The following is a 16,659-nucleotide window of genomic DNA, read 5'->3' on the forward strand; positions in this document are numbered from 1 at the left end:
GGATTGCTGCCAGAGTCTGGAAACCTCTCTGGTTATACCAGGCCAGCTTGGTACCAGGTGTAAAGTTACTCAGGTCAGAAAATGTAGAGGTTTCATTCCTTTCTTGAAAGAAGGGAATTGTAGGCAGCAAGTGGGAAAAGAGAGGAACCATGGGAACCAAACAGATGAGGGCATGAGGGAAAGGCCGTCACAATGGAAGTCCAGAGGTTTGTGTTCACAGTCATGCTGTCACCCAGTGTGTGGGAAGAGTCAGCTGCAGCTCATGGGTGGGCTTTGCAGTCAAGCCAGGCCGAAGTATCAGCCCTGGCTCTGCCACTTCCTCCCTGTGGAACTGAAGTTGTTAGCCCCTTGATCTTCAGTTTCCTCGCTGTGTGAGGGGAAAATGATCACTTCCTCCCTGAGTTCTGGTCAGGATGAAGTGAGGTGAGTGTGCGGGCCTTGCTGCTGTGTCTGGTGTTTGGTGTTGTTTCTGTGGTCACTGTGGTCATCGTTACCCAATGTGACCGTTCTGATGACCATGGCTCCATCACAAACAGCACAAATTTAGTGGCAGAAAAACCCCAACTATTTTATCATGCTCATGGATTCTGCAGGTCAGAAATTCAGAAATGGCACAGCAAGGAGGACTCATCACTGCTCCGTGATTTCTGGGGAATCATCTGGGAAAAATAAAGATCCAGGGTATCTTGGTGGTTGGAACCTGGAATCACCTGGAAGCTCATTCACTCGCATGTCTTGTGCCTGACCTGGGAGGAATTTGACAGTTAGGACTGCCAGCCAGAGGGCCTACACATGGCCTCTCCTGTGGCTTCCCCACAACATGGCAGTCTCGGGGTAGTTAGACTTCTAAGACGGTGCATGGTTTCTTCCAGAGCCAAGTATCCCAAGAAAACCAGGCAGAAGCAAAATCGCCTTTTCTAACCTAGCCTCAGGAAGTTGTAGCATTCTATGGGTTACAAGTGAGTCTCTTAAGTTCAGCTGTCTGTAGTCAAAGAGAAGGCAGCTATGGATTGGAAAACGAAAGAACTTTAAAACCATCATAGTGACTATAGAAAATCATAATGCCTCATGCTTACAGAATGTTTATAGTTTCAAAAGCCCATTCACTTGATCCTCACAATGCCTTTGAGTGGTGAGCAGGACAGGTTAGCAAAACCCCATTTTGCAGATGTGGAAACAGCTTCAGAAAGGCTGCCACTTCGTTCCCCTGAGCTACAGGATGAAGAGTTTATTCAAGATGCCCTCGCTGGTGCCTGAAATGTGGTGATGGTGATTTTCCATTCCTTGCTGAAGGAGGCAGTCCTGAGCACTTGGCTTTAGTGAAGGAAGCAGTTTGATCAGAACTCTTTACTGTTAGAACAACTTCTGTGACTTCCTAGGGCAAACTGAATTGCTTCCACTTAGCCCACACCTGGATTCTTGAAGGCAGCTAATTTTAGATTATTTGGTCTGGTGCCAAATATCAAAGGAGAGTTGAAAGAATAACCTTTGTTCAGTTGCAGTACAAATTCCTTCAACTGAGACAAATTCTGGTGCCTCATATTAAGATAAGGAAACCCCCATTTATCATATATCTTTAAGCTGAAACATTTCAACCAAAGCAGGAGAATAAAAAAAAAAATCAAGATCATCTTTAAGCAAATTACTCACTGAGCAAATACCAAGAATGAAGAGTTTTAAGAGTATAAAATTGCTAAATTTGTGCAGGTGCAATTTACTTTACATAATACTTGTGTTACTGATTTGGTGAGTGGAAATTAAACATTTATACTTTAAGTATATTTTAAATTGACTTGAGAGTAGTGTATAAATGGGGAATTTCCTAGTAAAGACTCCTGTGCAAATTTACTTCCTAGTTTCAGTTTTGTTATTTAGGGTTTTTAGAGACTGGATTTTCTTAAGTGGGGCCACCTTGTATCACACAGTTTCCTAGTGACTTAAAGAATCTGGTTTTAGAAATTTTGAGCCTTTTATCTATTGAAATGTCCACTTTGAAGATTGCATTAACAGAGTTTGTTTTCTTTTCTTTTATTAATGATTTATATTTTTAAAAATGCTGCGAGGGAAGGGTCATAAGAAGGAGAACCGTGAAGAAACATTAACCAAAACTTAAACCCAAATATATTCTTCATCAGTAGCTCTGGAAGCCATAGTGAGAGATTAATATGCAATTAATACCCACACGCAAACAACACACTCAGCACACAACATAATTTCTTTTTTTCTTTCTTTTTCTTCTTTTTTTTGGGTGGGGGACGAGCCTTGCTCTGTGACCCAGTCTGGAGTGCAGTGGCACAATCTGGGCTCATTGCAACCTCTGCCTCCTGGGTTCAAGCGATTCTTCTGTCTCAGCCTCTTGAGTAGCTGGGATTACAGGTGCCTGCCACTACATCTGGCTAATTTTTGTATTTTTGGTAGAGATGAGGTTTCACCATGTTAGTCAGGCTGGTCTCAAACTCCTGACCTTGGATCTGCCTGGCTTAGCCTCCCAAATTGCTGGGATTACAGGCATGAGTAACTGGACCCGGTCCCATCATTTCTTTTGTTGAAGGATACAGTAACATTTCTTTGAGACCTATGCAATGCTCTGTAGTTAATGCAGATCATCTTGTAATTCTAAACTTAATTTTTTTTTTTTTTTTTTTTTTTTTGAGATGGAGTTTCACTCTTGTTACCCAGGCTGGAGTGCAATGGCGTGATCTCGGCTCACCGCAACCTCTGCCTCCTGGGTTCAAGCAATTCTCCTGCCTCAGCCTCCTGAGTAGCTGGGATTACAGGCACACACCACCATGCCCAGCTAATTTTTTGTGTTTTTAGTAGAGACGGAGGTTCACCATGTTGACCAGGATGGTCTCGATCTCTCGACCTCGTGATCCACCCGCCTCGGGCTCCCAAAGTGCTAGGATTACAGGCTTGAGCCACTGCGCCCGGCCCTTAATTTAGTTTTTAAAACTAAACTGGCATTTTATGGTGGTGAGGCTACTTGAGTCAAATGTTGATTCAGCACCTTTGCTGTCTTCAGCATCGTCTTGGCTGGTGTGGGAGTTAAAAGAAGCATAGGACACAGTTCCTATTCCCATATATCCCAATCCAACTGGAGGGCTGAGACATACATGCAGTATACAATGAACAAGCCAGGTTTGTATACAACAACATTATGTCAAGCAAGAATAGCATTCCAGGCCATGCGACGCTATGAGAGAGTATATAGGTCAGTATTTGAAGTGCTGTTAACTGTGCAGACAATAAGAATATATAGGTCAGTATTTGAGGTGCTATCAATTACGCAGACAATAAAGACAAAAGAAGAATTGTGCAGTGAGAAATGATATTGAGAGGAGTGGTGACCAAAAGGGCTACTTCCCTTTAATGAAGAGCCAGAAGTTAAAAATTACAAGATGATTTAATATGGCTGACCGAAGTCCAGCCTGGAATGGCATTAATAATCCAAGTGTCAGATCCAGGGGATGGAGTCAGGCACAATGCTAAAGGCTTCTAGGTGGAAATAGTTCTTGGGGATGGGTAAATGACAGAGTCGGAGATCAAGTTAGGTGAAGGAAAGGATATAGCAATTAGAATGCAACCCTTTGTGAGTGGAGAGTAAAGAAGGAGTGGGGTATGGGGGAGCTGGCCACTGAAATACAATTCAGAAGACAGTGCCAAAGCCTGGGCAAGCAAGCTAACTCCGAATAGTGGGCATTCAGCTGGGTCTGCCCTCCCTGAAGATGGGCAATGGCTGTTTATGCTCAATCCCAGCACCTAACTCAGTACCTAATACTAAGTGGGCATTCAATAAATAAGTGTTGAATAAATGAATGAATTAGGAAATGAGGAAGAAAAGGAGGAAACTAGGGCTCTGTTTACTCTAGGGACATTGGACTCAGGGCTCAGGGAAGCAGACATTTCTACTCACTAAAGATGAGGGCCTTCCAATGGACCACCAGTATTGGTTCTCGCTCAGGACCAGAGGCACTCGATGGGTCATTACTGCTGGCAGATAGGTAAGGTTGGAGCAGGCAGGAATCTCCAGGATCATAGTAAGCAAAAGCCTAGAGGTTTCATCCATGTGGCATGTACAGGAAACACAAGCAGTTGGGTATGGCTGGAGCATAGCACACTGGGGGAAGTGGCAGGATGGACCCTGAGTGACTTGCCGAAGGGTTCAGATTTTATCCTCAGAGCAATAGAGAGGTGCTAAAAGATTTTAAACAGCAAAGTAACAAGATACAATTTACATTCAGGAAAGACAACTCTGGTAGCAACCCAAGTTAGATGGAATGGGAGAGACGAGCGGCAGGAAAACTCACTAGGAAGCTGTTTTGATAGGGCAGATGAGCACTGAGACCCAAAACTAATATAGGGGTGCTGGGACCAGGGGAGGAGACAAAATCGAAGAGATATGTACAAGAGTTGGTTAACCACTTTGGGTGAAGACAGACACCAACAACTGCAAGTAGGATGATGGGATGCTGTTACTCAAGATTGGAAGTATAAGAGAAGAATCCCTGTGGGAAGTAAAGAGTGGCCCCTATACTGTCTACAAGAATGCTGGGCACAGACACTGCAGCTTGTGCTACTGGACACTGGACACTACTTCTAGAACCTGGACATAGCAGCATCTGCCCTCACCTGAATGGAGCCTGCCAGTGTGTGCCTTTTGAGCCTGGTTTCCCAAAGATGGCTTTCAGGAGATGCATCTGGTTGCCAGATCCAAGGTTGCATGTGTGCACCCTAGCTGAACGGGAAGCAGGAACCAGTATCCAAACTACCTTTGCTTCCCACCTAAACTCTTAAGGTGGAGACTTTGAAGAAGAGACCTATTTAGAGGGGCTAGTCAGCCATAAAGAATGATGAATGTCCATTAAAAATATGAAGAATGAAGAAAACAAAGAAGACCAAGACCAGAGCCCTGGGGAAAGCCAATATTTAAGGGACAGAGGAGAAAGAGTCAGCGAAGGAAACTGAGAAGGAAGAAACAAGATAAAAGGGGATTCAGGAAAGTAGGAGTGTTGCAGAAGCCTTGGGAAGAGAGGTCTTTGAGCAGGACTGAGCAGTCATTGAATTTGAGTTAGGAGGCAGCCTTTCACCTGTGGGAGAGCATTTTTAGGGACAAGTAGTGATAAAAACCAGATTCCAGGGGTCTCAGGAGTGTGGGAGTTGTGTTAGTGAAGACAGAGTGTGGATCACTCTTTCAAGACAATTTGACTGCAAAGGGAAAAACAAAGAGAAAGTCGAAACTAAGGAGTGGCACAGAGTGGTAGGGTGTGGAGTTGGGTTTTTGAGCCTGGGGCACTTTGACTACATTTATAGGTATACGTGCTGGGCAAACCTTGTGTTTTCTGAGGATGTCCGCAGGCTGTGGGGAGAACAGATTTAGTAATGGCCTCTCCCTTTCTGCTGCTCTGAGAAAGTTGCTCTGTTCTACAAAAGTATTAGTGTTCTTTTTAAGACTAAACTATCCATGAAGCTCTCCTTCTTTAAGAATTAAGAACATACAAAGTCTCAACTTTACATCTAGTGTTTGCAGATGTTTACTGCAAGAGGCATCCTGAAAGGCTGGAGGAAGGTGTGAGGGTTGGGGTGGGAGGATTAAATTGAGCATAGCCCTGTAGCATCTCAGCCCAGTGCATCTTATCCAGCTCTCAGACAGGAATGGCACCCAGCCCATATTCCTTTGGACCTGGGCTGATGGCTGCTGCTGCCACTCCTTCTGTGACTGTCCCAGAAGACTTTGCAAATTAGATGCTCTTGACATCCTCCTACCCACATGCTTACAAATCCCTGAGCTGATCCACAGCCAGCTGCCTTTTTCCTGGTAGAGCACAAGGAAAACATTAGACTTCTGTTGAATTTTTCGTCCAAGTTGCATCCTTCTGTCATCCCAAGACCTCTGTCTCACCTTTAGTTTCATACAAATACTATGTTTAAGTGAATAAAAGCTTCTGTCTTCTGAAGAGTTCTAAGCACTTTCACTTATGACACTCCCCCTAGAAACATGCCCAGGAGTTAAATATTTTTTGTTTTTTAGTTTTTTAAACTAGAGATGGGGCCTTACTATGTTGCCCAAGCTGACCTTGAACTCTTGGTCTCAAGTGGTCCTCCCACCTCAGCCTTCCAAAGTGCTGGGATTACAGGAATGAGCTATCATGCCCAGCCATAAAATGTGTTAAACGCCTTACTTTTCAGATGGGGCATCTAATGAAGAAGTAGATAGGGTTGCCTGCCTGCTACCCCTGCCTCCCTGCCCCACACATGGTTATGAACACCAGGAAGAGACAAGATGAGAATCCCCAGGACACTTTCTTCTGCTTATCAAGTAGCAACAGACAAGAGACTATGCAATGTTTATTTGATTGTGCTGGGGATAGAGGGGATTGATTCAGGAAAAGAAAGATGGTGGGTGGGTAGGAGAAAGATAAATGCATCTTGATCTCCACCTTTAATTTGCATAAAACATTTCGGCTCAAGAAGCCAACAGTTGGTAATTTCTGAATAACCACAAGAGCCTATAACAAACCAATTCTGGAAACAACTTAACCAGGGGCCCCTCTTCTCTTCTCACAAATGCTGTTGATAAAGGCTCTGTTCATTTGCTGAAGGGTGAGCTCATCTGTCTTCAAAGCAACTAACTCATTGGAGGTGGGCAGAGACTGAATCTAACTGCCAACTGCCAACTCCCATCTGCACAGCCAAGCTGGCACAATCACCTCTTTCCCTCCACTCACAGTCACATGACCAAACCAGCAGGTTCTTGGAGCATCTGCTTCTGCCCCACATGGTGGGCTCCACCTGGGAGACTTTCCGTCACAGGCAGGCTCTTTGAAAAAGAGTCTGCTTCTTTGTGAGAAAGAGAATTGCTGTCATCCATAAGACTTCTGACCCAAGCCACCAAACAAGGGTCTACCTGGTGGGTAGGGCAGACATGTGCTTGCCTGATTTCTAGCTATGGTTCCCTGGAGATAATTAAGTAAAAAAAGAAATGCCTTTGGGTTTTGGCCCAGCTCAAAGTAAAATTAGAGAAGGCCTGGAAGGGGAAAAAGAAACTGCAGTTTGGGCAAATCTCTTTCATTTGTAGTTTCTTTCTTCTCTCAGACACCATGGCAGCTTGCTTCCTAAGGGGATTTCCTTGCGGGGGAAGACATGAAACCCATTGCATTTGGCTGAGCATCCTGTTTAATGAAAGCAATAAATCATGTCAGTGAGGGAGGTCTAGAGAACTGAGCCAGGGAAGGCGGGACAGGGGTTTCTGCTGGCCTCAGGCTTGGTCCCCTTTATGATCACAGTACAGTGGGAAAAACAAAGGTTTCATGAGATGTGCCCTAGAGAGCCAGAGGGAAGTTGGGGGTTGCATCTCACATTCAAACCCAATTTACCTCTGCCTTGAGTGGGACCCTGGCTCCTGTGTATGCAGAAGGGCCAGTCTCTTCATCATACTATAGAGATTGGTGGCCTGAGAGAGATTCAAGTAAGGTCCCAGATTCTCTCTTGCACTCATTTGTTGCCAATTCTCTCTTGCACTCATTTGTTGCACTCATTATGACTGCCTCTAAAGTCGGCTTATTTTATAGGTATTTACCCCTGTGGGAATGTGTCCTCGGGAGGAAGACAGGGACTGATCAGGATAGCTTGCCAACTTCATACTTTGCCTGGGCCTACCTCTGCAATCAAGCACCAATGGGAATAAACAATTTTGCCATTAAATTGTAACGTGTCTAAGACTCTCATCACTCTCTAAGCTTTGGCATTCCAATCTGTAAAGTGGGGATAATAATGCCTACCTAACAGGGCCATTGCCAGGGTGAAGGGAGATTGCAGATGTGAATGCCCTGGGTAACTGTAGTGTACAGTGTGGGTGGTGGGGGCTATTCTTGCATACCACTTGCTGCCTCGCTAATCAGGCCTGGCTAGGTTAGATCCACGGGTCTTCCCTGCACTTTCTATGCCCTCCCACTACAAATCCCCATGCCCTTCCCCAGCATCCTTTCATGTGCATCCTGATACCATACTGTTGGCACCATTAAGCCTTAACCCTTCTTTTTAAGAAACAATAGTAATGTGGATTGAGAGATGACAGGCACACAGACCAATCTATGATCTTTATACAAAGAGACACATTAAATAAATACCTATTTACATTATAGACAAATAATGTAGTCAGTGTACTCAGGAGTGGCTGGGTAAGAACGGGCTTGTCTGTACTTCCTGGCTGAGTGCTGTCATCAAAGTCCCCACAACATTTTCCAAACAGAGCCAACCTGGGAAAACACCACCTGCTTGGATCCAAATTAGACAAGTGTCTCAAGGAAAAGCCGTGTCAGCACTTTCTCCTTTGAGGTTCATGTTTTAACAGTGAAAGGGAAATATTTGGTAAGTTTAAATGAATTTATTTTTATGAACCTCCGATGCAAAGGCTGTATGCTCCAGAGCAGTGGAAACTAAGCTGGACTATGTGAGATTTGTGGAGCAGTTGGGGCTGACTGTAGGACTCTCAAGCTCTGCCTGTGTTGCTGGCCCACTGATCTGGAAGGCTCACCTCCAGATTGCTCTTTTTCCTGGGCTCAATTTTTCTCTCTTGCATGATGTGGTACATCAAATAAAACTTTGAGAAAGTGCAATTAATTAATTTATAGTCTGTTTCTAATTCCCTATTAGATGAAATGTTTTAAGAAAAAATACACAGCATAACGTTTTTTAATACATCTTGATAGTTTTAATTTCAAGCACCTCTTGAGAATACAACTTCCAAATCAACTTACATTTTAGTTTGAGGGATCTTTGGAGAGTGTTGGCCTAGCTTTTGCTTGGGAGAGGTTACATCAAGGGAGAGAATCACCACAGACAAAGGAAACATCGCCCTGGACAGGGTAGAGCTAGTGTACAGTTTGCCTGAAGCAAGGGTCCATGAAGGGAAGGTAATTAGGAGCAGACTAAGGAAGTTGAGTTTTGCTCTGCTGGCAGTGGAGAACCAAAGAGGTTTTCAAGCAAGAGAGTAAAAATCAGATTAATTCGCAGTAACAGAGTATCTTTATCTTGAATTGTCTTTTCCTTGCCCACAATACATCTGGAAGTTGTTCTTGAATTGGCCTCTGCTGAAAAACTGAACCCATGGATGACAACGTATTCCATCACTGTCTTCTCAAGGCCTGCTATAAGGTATCTCTGCTTCCACAGTACAATTGCTAGTAGACTCCTAGGATCCCAAAACAAAAGGAGATGCTTTTGGGAAGTGGACACGAACTGTCATGCCACATCACTACATTCCACTAGAAAGAAGGCTCTAAGGCTCTTCATGTGATAAAGATACAAGTGGCTTACAAGTCAAACCAGTCCAATACAAATGAGAAAATTCAGGCCCAGAGAATAATTCATCCAACACTTCCATTATCATTCATAGGCTATTGTTATAAGCTTTATGCTGAGTACTGGGGATACATAAAAATAAGACAGCATCCCTGTCCTCGAGGAGCTTACAGTCTGGTAGAAGAGAGGAACACATAAACAGAAATAAAGTATCTCAGGAGGCATTTAGAATTAGAATAAGTGATTGCTACAATGCCATTCAGCTCCAAGTTTCTCCAGGGATGACAACTTATTCCACCACTGTCTTTTGAGTCTGCCGTAGGATGGCTCTGCCTTCACAGTACAAGAGCTGATAGACTCCTTGTATCCCAGTAAGTATGTATCCTCATGTCTATAACAAAGCAGGAGCCTTTAGTGCAGTGATAAATGGAGTTGGGTATTATGGAAAAATAAGAAAGAAATGCTCGACACAAACTGAGGATCACCGAAGGCTTCCCAGAACTAGTTAGTGGCCAGCCTCCAGGGGGCCCCATTGATTCTTGCCTCCTGGATTCATGCCCTTGTGTAATTCCCTCCCACACTGAACGTTGGCAGGCCTGTGTGACCAATACAGTATGGTGGAGGGGTTGGTAGAGGTGACAAATGGCACTTGAGTTTCAGTTTAATTTCTTGGATCACCCTAGGGGGAAGCAGCCCCCTATCTTAATACCCCAGATGAGGTCCCTGTGGAAAGGAACTGAGGCCTCCTGCCCACAGTCAACATCAGCTCTCCAGCCAAGTGAACGAGCTGCCTTGGGAGTGTGTGTCTTGCAGTCCCAGTTAAGCCTCAGCTGATCACACTCCCGGCTGACGTCTGACTACCACCTCATGAACTTTCACCAAATCCCTGATTCATGGAAACTGTGAGAGAAAAGAAATGATTGTTACTGTTTCAAGCCATTAAATATTGGAGTAGTTTCTTACACAGCAATAAATAGTGAACCTAGCACCTGTATTAAAAACACATGTCTTCTGTTACCCAACCCAGTAATCTCTCAACTGTATTCGCTTTAGCCCTCTGTCAACATTTTTTTCTGATACCAAAAACTAATCAAATAATTTTTATTAACCTACATGAAGAGTTTGACTGCCCATGATTCAATACATATGATTTAATAAAATAAGTTAATTTTGAAAAATAAAGAGTAATTTGAAAAAAGGCTTATAGAGTTAGGCAGAATATTCTTTTTCTTTCCAATTCTATTCAGTATGAAAGAGGTGGCATTCTTTCTTCAGTTCCTTTATTTATATGATGGCATTTTGGCAAGAGGATTTCTTTTCTGTGTGGTAGCATTTCTGAAATAGTTATATGTGGGTTTGTTGTTTGTTTGTTTTCAAAATAGTAGGTTTACAAAAAAAGATCTCTGTTTCAATTTGTGAAATAATCTACTTCAGCAGAAACCTAGGATGGTCTTGTCAGTGGTTTTAAACACAACAGATTTTCAGTACCAGCAATTTTATTCCCAGACTAATTCAGTGTGGGAGAGTTCACCAAAAATAGATGACAAGGATGAAATCTGTGTAGATAGAAAACTGCTTCTAATAGGTGTAAATCCCATTTTAAGCAGACGCAGGTGTGCAAGCCAATTAGAGAAAATGGAACCTGGTGAACAGAGAGAACGGTTCCCCAGGATCCCCTGGGAGTAGCGGGTTTTAATCACAGCCTGTGTGAGGAACACAACTGAGATTTAGGAGATTATTAGAAGCTATGAGCACCTTGTCAACTACAGGAGTCAAGAGGCCTCTTGCTTTAAACCTTGAAAGTAGTTTTCCACTTTCTTCCTAAGACTGTGAAGACACAGTTGGTGGTTACATGGAGCAACTCTGCTTGCTGAATTCTCACTTTAGAGAGCTCTTTGGATTATAGCAGGAGGCACAGTCCAGCAAAGCATAATGTCCCTCACCTTAATTCTCCTGTTTCTAAGTCTTCTGGTTAGCAAATTACTCTTCCAAAGAGATCTCTTCACTCTGATACCCTGCACCACCCACCTCCCCTTCTCCAGTGCCCTGGATAAATTCAAAGGGACATTTTAGGAGTGAGGAACGCTGGTTGGAGGTGCCAGACCCAGACAACTTTCTATTCTCCTGTCTACACTGAAGCACTGTGCAGTGGAGGCAGGTACATGGGCTCTGATTTAAATGAAGACACCATCCCTCACCATCTGGGTTAGATGGACAAATGATTTAACCTCTTTGGAGCTAGTTTTTAATCATAATGCATTTCTTACCATGTTATTGTGATGATTAAATTTAAAAAATAAGGCTAGGCACAGTGGCTCATGCCTGTAATCCCAGCACTTTGGGAGGCCAAGGTGGGTGGATCACCTGAGGTCAGAAGTTCAAGACCAGCCAGGCCAACATGGTGAAACCCTGTTTCTACTAATAAAAAATTAGCCAGGTGTGGTGGCACATGCCTGTAATCCCAGCTACTCAAGAGGCTGAGGCAGGAGAATCACTCGAACCTGGGAGGTGGAGGTTGCAGTGAACTGAGATCGCACTGTTGCACTACAGCCTGGGTGACAAAAGTGAAACGCTGTCTCCAAAATAATAATAGTAATAATGATAAAACAATAGCTTCCAGTTTTTGAGCACTTGCTGTGTGCTGGGCATTATTTTAAGTGCTTTATGAATATTCGCTTATTTAATCCTTAAAACAACCTTATGAAGTATCCACTTTCATCCTCCTTGTTTTACTGAAAAGACAACCCAGGTACAGAGAGTAACTTCTCTGTGGTCATAGAGTTAACGAGTATCACAGTGAGGCATCACAGGCAGTCTGACCTGCGTCCGTGATCTTAATATTGAACTGTAATGGCTTTGTGGAGGTATCAGGCATTAATAATAATTTAGGCTGTTATTGTTCAGCATGTTTTCCCCAAGTTGCAAGCTGGTATCAAATTCCGGGCCCTGCTGCCATTGCTATCATTGGGATGTTGGGACCCAACCACCAGCCCCCACCATTAACTGATGGTAGTTACAACTTCCTTCAAGTGCCACATCTTAAATTACATTTCTGGCTCCACTGAGCATATTTCCTGAAGCCACCTAGAAGATTGAGGCACTGGTCACTTGATGTCAGCCAAGCAAGGACTCTAGTTCAGAGACAAGCAGGCAAAAAGCCTGCAGCTTTTTGCAGCTCTCACCCTGGTCATCTGCAGCTGTTATCAATAAAGCCAGTTGCAGAGGATGTGGAAGTCGGCAGACACACTTGCATCTAAGGGCTGAACACAATGCTGTCAGCTGGAAACACAGCCAGTGCTCTCGGGTAATTCCTAACTTCCTATCAGAAATAAACAAAAAGCCCCCTCTACTGAATTTCCCACTTGGCTTCTCTGCTTGGCAGCCAGTCCCCAATGCCTATCACCTAAGATAGCAAAAATATTAGGCCAGGCTGCTGGACTAGAACAAAAAGGATGAGAAAGGCCATCTCTTCCCTGACCTCTGATCCTCTAAGTGACCAATCTTGTGGGAATCCAGAAGGATCAGGGTTTTAGGGGCTGGAAGGGGCAGGGGCCAGCCTGTGCAGTGAGGGGAGGACTAAGCAGAAGACAAAAGAAGGAAAGAACATTGAGTGAGCAGAGTGGACAAATTCAAGAACCCCTTCCTTTAGTGGTCTCCCTGTATCTTGCTGGAAGTCCAGGCCCACCCAGGGCCCACTGAGCAAGTCTGTCTTTGGGTAAGGACAAATCCTGACAGGCTGATGGGACAGAGGTTACAGGGAGATTCTGGCTGAGCATCTAGAGGCCGCTCTCTGTGGGATTAAATATGGATGGCCCAGCTTGTGGCTGAGCCTGGAAGCCTCTCTCCACAGCACGGCCCTTTGACTTTGTGCTGTTAATGCCTGTGTCCATGGGAAAGAACATCTCTGTGGACATGCTAACTTTCCTAGGCCTGGATGCCACACACACCTAGCCATTGTGGTTGGCATTTGGTGTCACCATGAGCAACTTCCCGGGTGACAAGATACCTACCTGAATTGACTTGACTTTTCTCCCCAAATGAAAATGCCTTCCTGTTGTGATTTTGTGCCATCACATCTCAAATTTGGACTGGCATTTTGGAGGCTTTTTTCTTTTTCTTTCATTTTTTTTGAGACAGTTTTACTCTGTCGCCCAGGCTGGAGTGCAGTGGCATGATCTCGGCTCACTGCAATCTCTGCCTCCCAGATTCAAGCAATTCTCCTTCCTCAGCCTCCCGAGTAGCTGGGATTATAGTCATGTGCCACCATGCCTGGCTAATTTTTTGTAGTTTTTAGTGGAGCCTGGGTTTCACCATGTTGGCCAGGCTGGTCTTGAACTTCTGACCTCAAGTGATCCACCTGCCTCGGCCTCCCAAAGTGCTGGGATTACAGGTGTGAGCCGCTATACCCAGTCATCTCTTCTCTTTTTCCATGTACTGTGCTCATATTTTAGGCATATTCTATCCCCTTAGGGCAGGGCTGAGTACATAACTTTCAGGGTCCAGGGCACAATGAACATGCAGGAAGGGCCTCATTCAAAAGTTAATAAGAATTGCAAGATGGCAGTCGCAGAGCATTAAACCAGGTGTGGGACCCTTCTAGTTCAGGGCCCTGCATGGGTTCTAAGAGGCTACATTTCTGTAGGTAAGGGTAACTGGGTCAAAGATGACATCGTATACATTTTTGGTCATTTGTAATTTTAGAATATTTTAATACTGTTTTTAACAATCAAAATATAAAGATTTTAATCAGTCATTACTGGTTCTTTTTAAATATAGAGGACCTTAAATTTGGGAGATATGACTATCTAGGCACCCCTTAACTGATTCTAATCACTACTTAACATAACCCTAATTTTCTCCCATCATTGAGTAGCACTGTGTTTTCCGTCTCACAGTCCTCCATGGCTCTGAAATGTCTCCTTTTAACTGGTGTAGGGGTCACCTAAGGATGCGGCAGCTCTCATGGAACCATGCTGCCCAGAGAGGACCATTTCCCCAGGGAAGGGAAGTTTATCTCCCATTTGTACAGCTAGAAACCCAGGCAGCAGAACCTGGGAGATTAACATCGACAGCCCAGAGGAAGAAAGACGTTCAGTATTGTCCAGGTCAAGGTGGGAATTCCAGGAGATTAGAGGCAGTGCCAGGTACCTTTCCACCAGTTGCTTGGGTGGGGTCAGGGAAACATATCCTCAGAGGACTGAGGCCATGGTTTTGCCCCCTGCTTTTCCCATGACTCCCCTTCTCTGGCCCTGGCTCCTGGGTTATCCTTTGTTCACCTGAGGGTCCTAACTATAGTTGCCAGATTCAGCTAATAATACATACAAAATTCAAATTTAACTGGATAGACTGTATTTTATCTACCACCCCGAGTCCTAACCCTGCCACCCCCCACCCCACCCTGTCTCGGCTGACTCAGGACTGACTTCTTCATGACTGTAACTGCACCCAGACCAGTGCTCTCCCCACCAGCGTCTCCCACCAGGCTTTCTTGGACTTAGCTGCTGATCTGCCCTGCCCTACCCTGCCCTGCCCTGCCCTCTGATGCGGACTTCACAGACGAGCTGTTAACCACCATGGAAGATGCCAGTGCCAGGCGAAGACTCATCTCCAACCTGTGGTCAGCTCTGCCGGGGCCTCTGTGCATTCCTTCCCAGTGCAGCTCATCCTTGGCACTGAGACCCATGGCAGGGGAGGGCGGAGCATACGCTTGGCTCCATCACCAGCCTGCAAGGTAGGCCCAGAGTGCATTGAGGTGGTGATTGTGGCTTGGGAAGGCTTGTTAGACAAGTTCTTCTCTTCAGTTTCATTTCATCTTAAATTTCCCTTTCTGGAAATGAGCATGAAAAGTATTGAGTGTCAGGAATGTGCACATTTCTTGGTGATACGTTACTTAATCCTCATAACAATACTATGAGATGAGTAATATTGTCCCTACTTTGCAGATAAAAAGACTGAGGTGCCACCATCTTCCTACTGGTAGATTTCAAAGCTTGAATTAAACTCCGGTCTTCTAAATACAAGCCCAGGGGCTGGGTGCAGTGGCTTACCTCTGTAACCCCAGCACTTTGAGAGGAGGCCAAGGCAGGAACTCCTGCTTCAAGCCAGGAGTCCAAGATCAGCCAGGCAGCAAAGCAAGACCCTTCTCTACGAAAAAAAAATTTTTAAATAAGCCTGGCATGGTCGTGCTTGCCTGTCCTAGCTACTTGTGAGGTTGAGATGGGAGGATCACCTGAGCCCAGGATTTTGAGATTATAGTGAGCTATGATTGTGCTACTGCACTCTAGCCTGGGTGACAAAGCAAGAGCCCATCTTTAAAAAAAAAAAAAAATCCAAGCCAATGCCCTGTTATTGCACAGTTTCATCATTGACCATCCAAGCAGAAACTGTTGAATAATTAATTGTTCATACCTTACTCTTTGTCCAACCTGATCCCTATGTCCTTGTGATTTTGACACTGAAATGCCCCTCAGTGTCACTGTATTGGCTTCCTAGGACTGCTGTAACAAACAACCACAAACTGGATGGCTTAAAACAACAGAAATTTATTCTTACAGTTTAGGAGGCCAAAGTCCAAAATCAAGAAGTCAGCAGGGTTACTTCCTTCTGGAAACTCCAAGGGGAGAACCATCCTGTGCCTCTGTCTTTGCCTCTGGTGGTTGCAGGCATCATTGGCATTCCTTGGCTTGTAGCTGCATCACTCCGGGCTCTGCCTCTGTTGTCACCTGGTTCTTCCCTGTGTGTCTCTCTGTGTCTAGGTACAGCTCTCTCTCCTGTCTCTTATATAGGCATCAATTGCTGGCTTTAGGGCCCTCCCGAATCCTCTGTGTCCTCATCTTAACTAATTACACTTGCGAAGACCCTATTTCCAAATAGGATCACATTCTGAGGTTCTGGATAGACAGGAATTCTTGGGGGACACCATTTAACCCAGTACAACTGCTATTTCTCTAGTCTGGACTTTCACCATCACCACTGTTCTGCTTTGAGGCTTTCCCCTCTCCAGTTCATTCATAGCTCAAAAATGTGCTTTCTGAAAGGCAAATCTGACCACAGCACTTCGCAACTTAAAAATGGCTTCTAGCAGTGGTTCTCAAACTTGAGTGTGCAAAATGATCACCCGGAGAGCTTCTTAAAATTCAGGTTAGAGAGCCCCGTCCCAGAGCTTCTGATTCAGTAGGCCCTGAGAGAAGCTGCAATCTGCATTTCAACATGCGTAAGATGATTCTGATATAGACAATTGTAGACCATATTTGGAGAAAGGTTTATAGGATAAAATACAAAAGCCTAACAGAACCCAGCACATAGAAAGCACTCAATGAAAGCTAACCATGGTGATTTTTTATTTTCATAGCTTTGCTC

General features: G+C 44.5%; 1 protein-coding gene across 5 annotated transcripts in view; it reads left to right on the forward strand.

Moving 5' to 3' along the window:
* Nucleotides 1–16,659, forward strand: part of BCAR3 (BCAR3 adaptor protein, NSP family member) — a 284,505-nt gene that overhangs the window by 76,245 nt on the left and 191,601 nt on the right. The gene's annotated exons all lie outside the window — the stretch shown is intronic.

Source organism: Saimiri boliviensis, chromosome 11 (genome assembly GCF_048565385.1).
Source record: "Saimiri boliviensis isolate mSaiBol1 chromosome 11, mSaiBol1.pri, whole genome shotgun sequence".
NCBI classification, from domain to species: Eukaryota; Metazoa; Chordata; class Mammalia; order Primates; family Cebidae; genus Saimiri; species Saimiri boliviensis.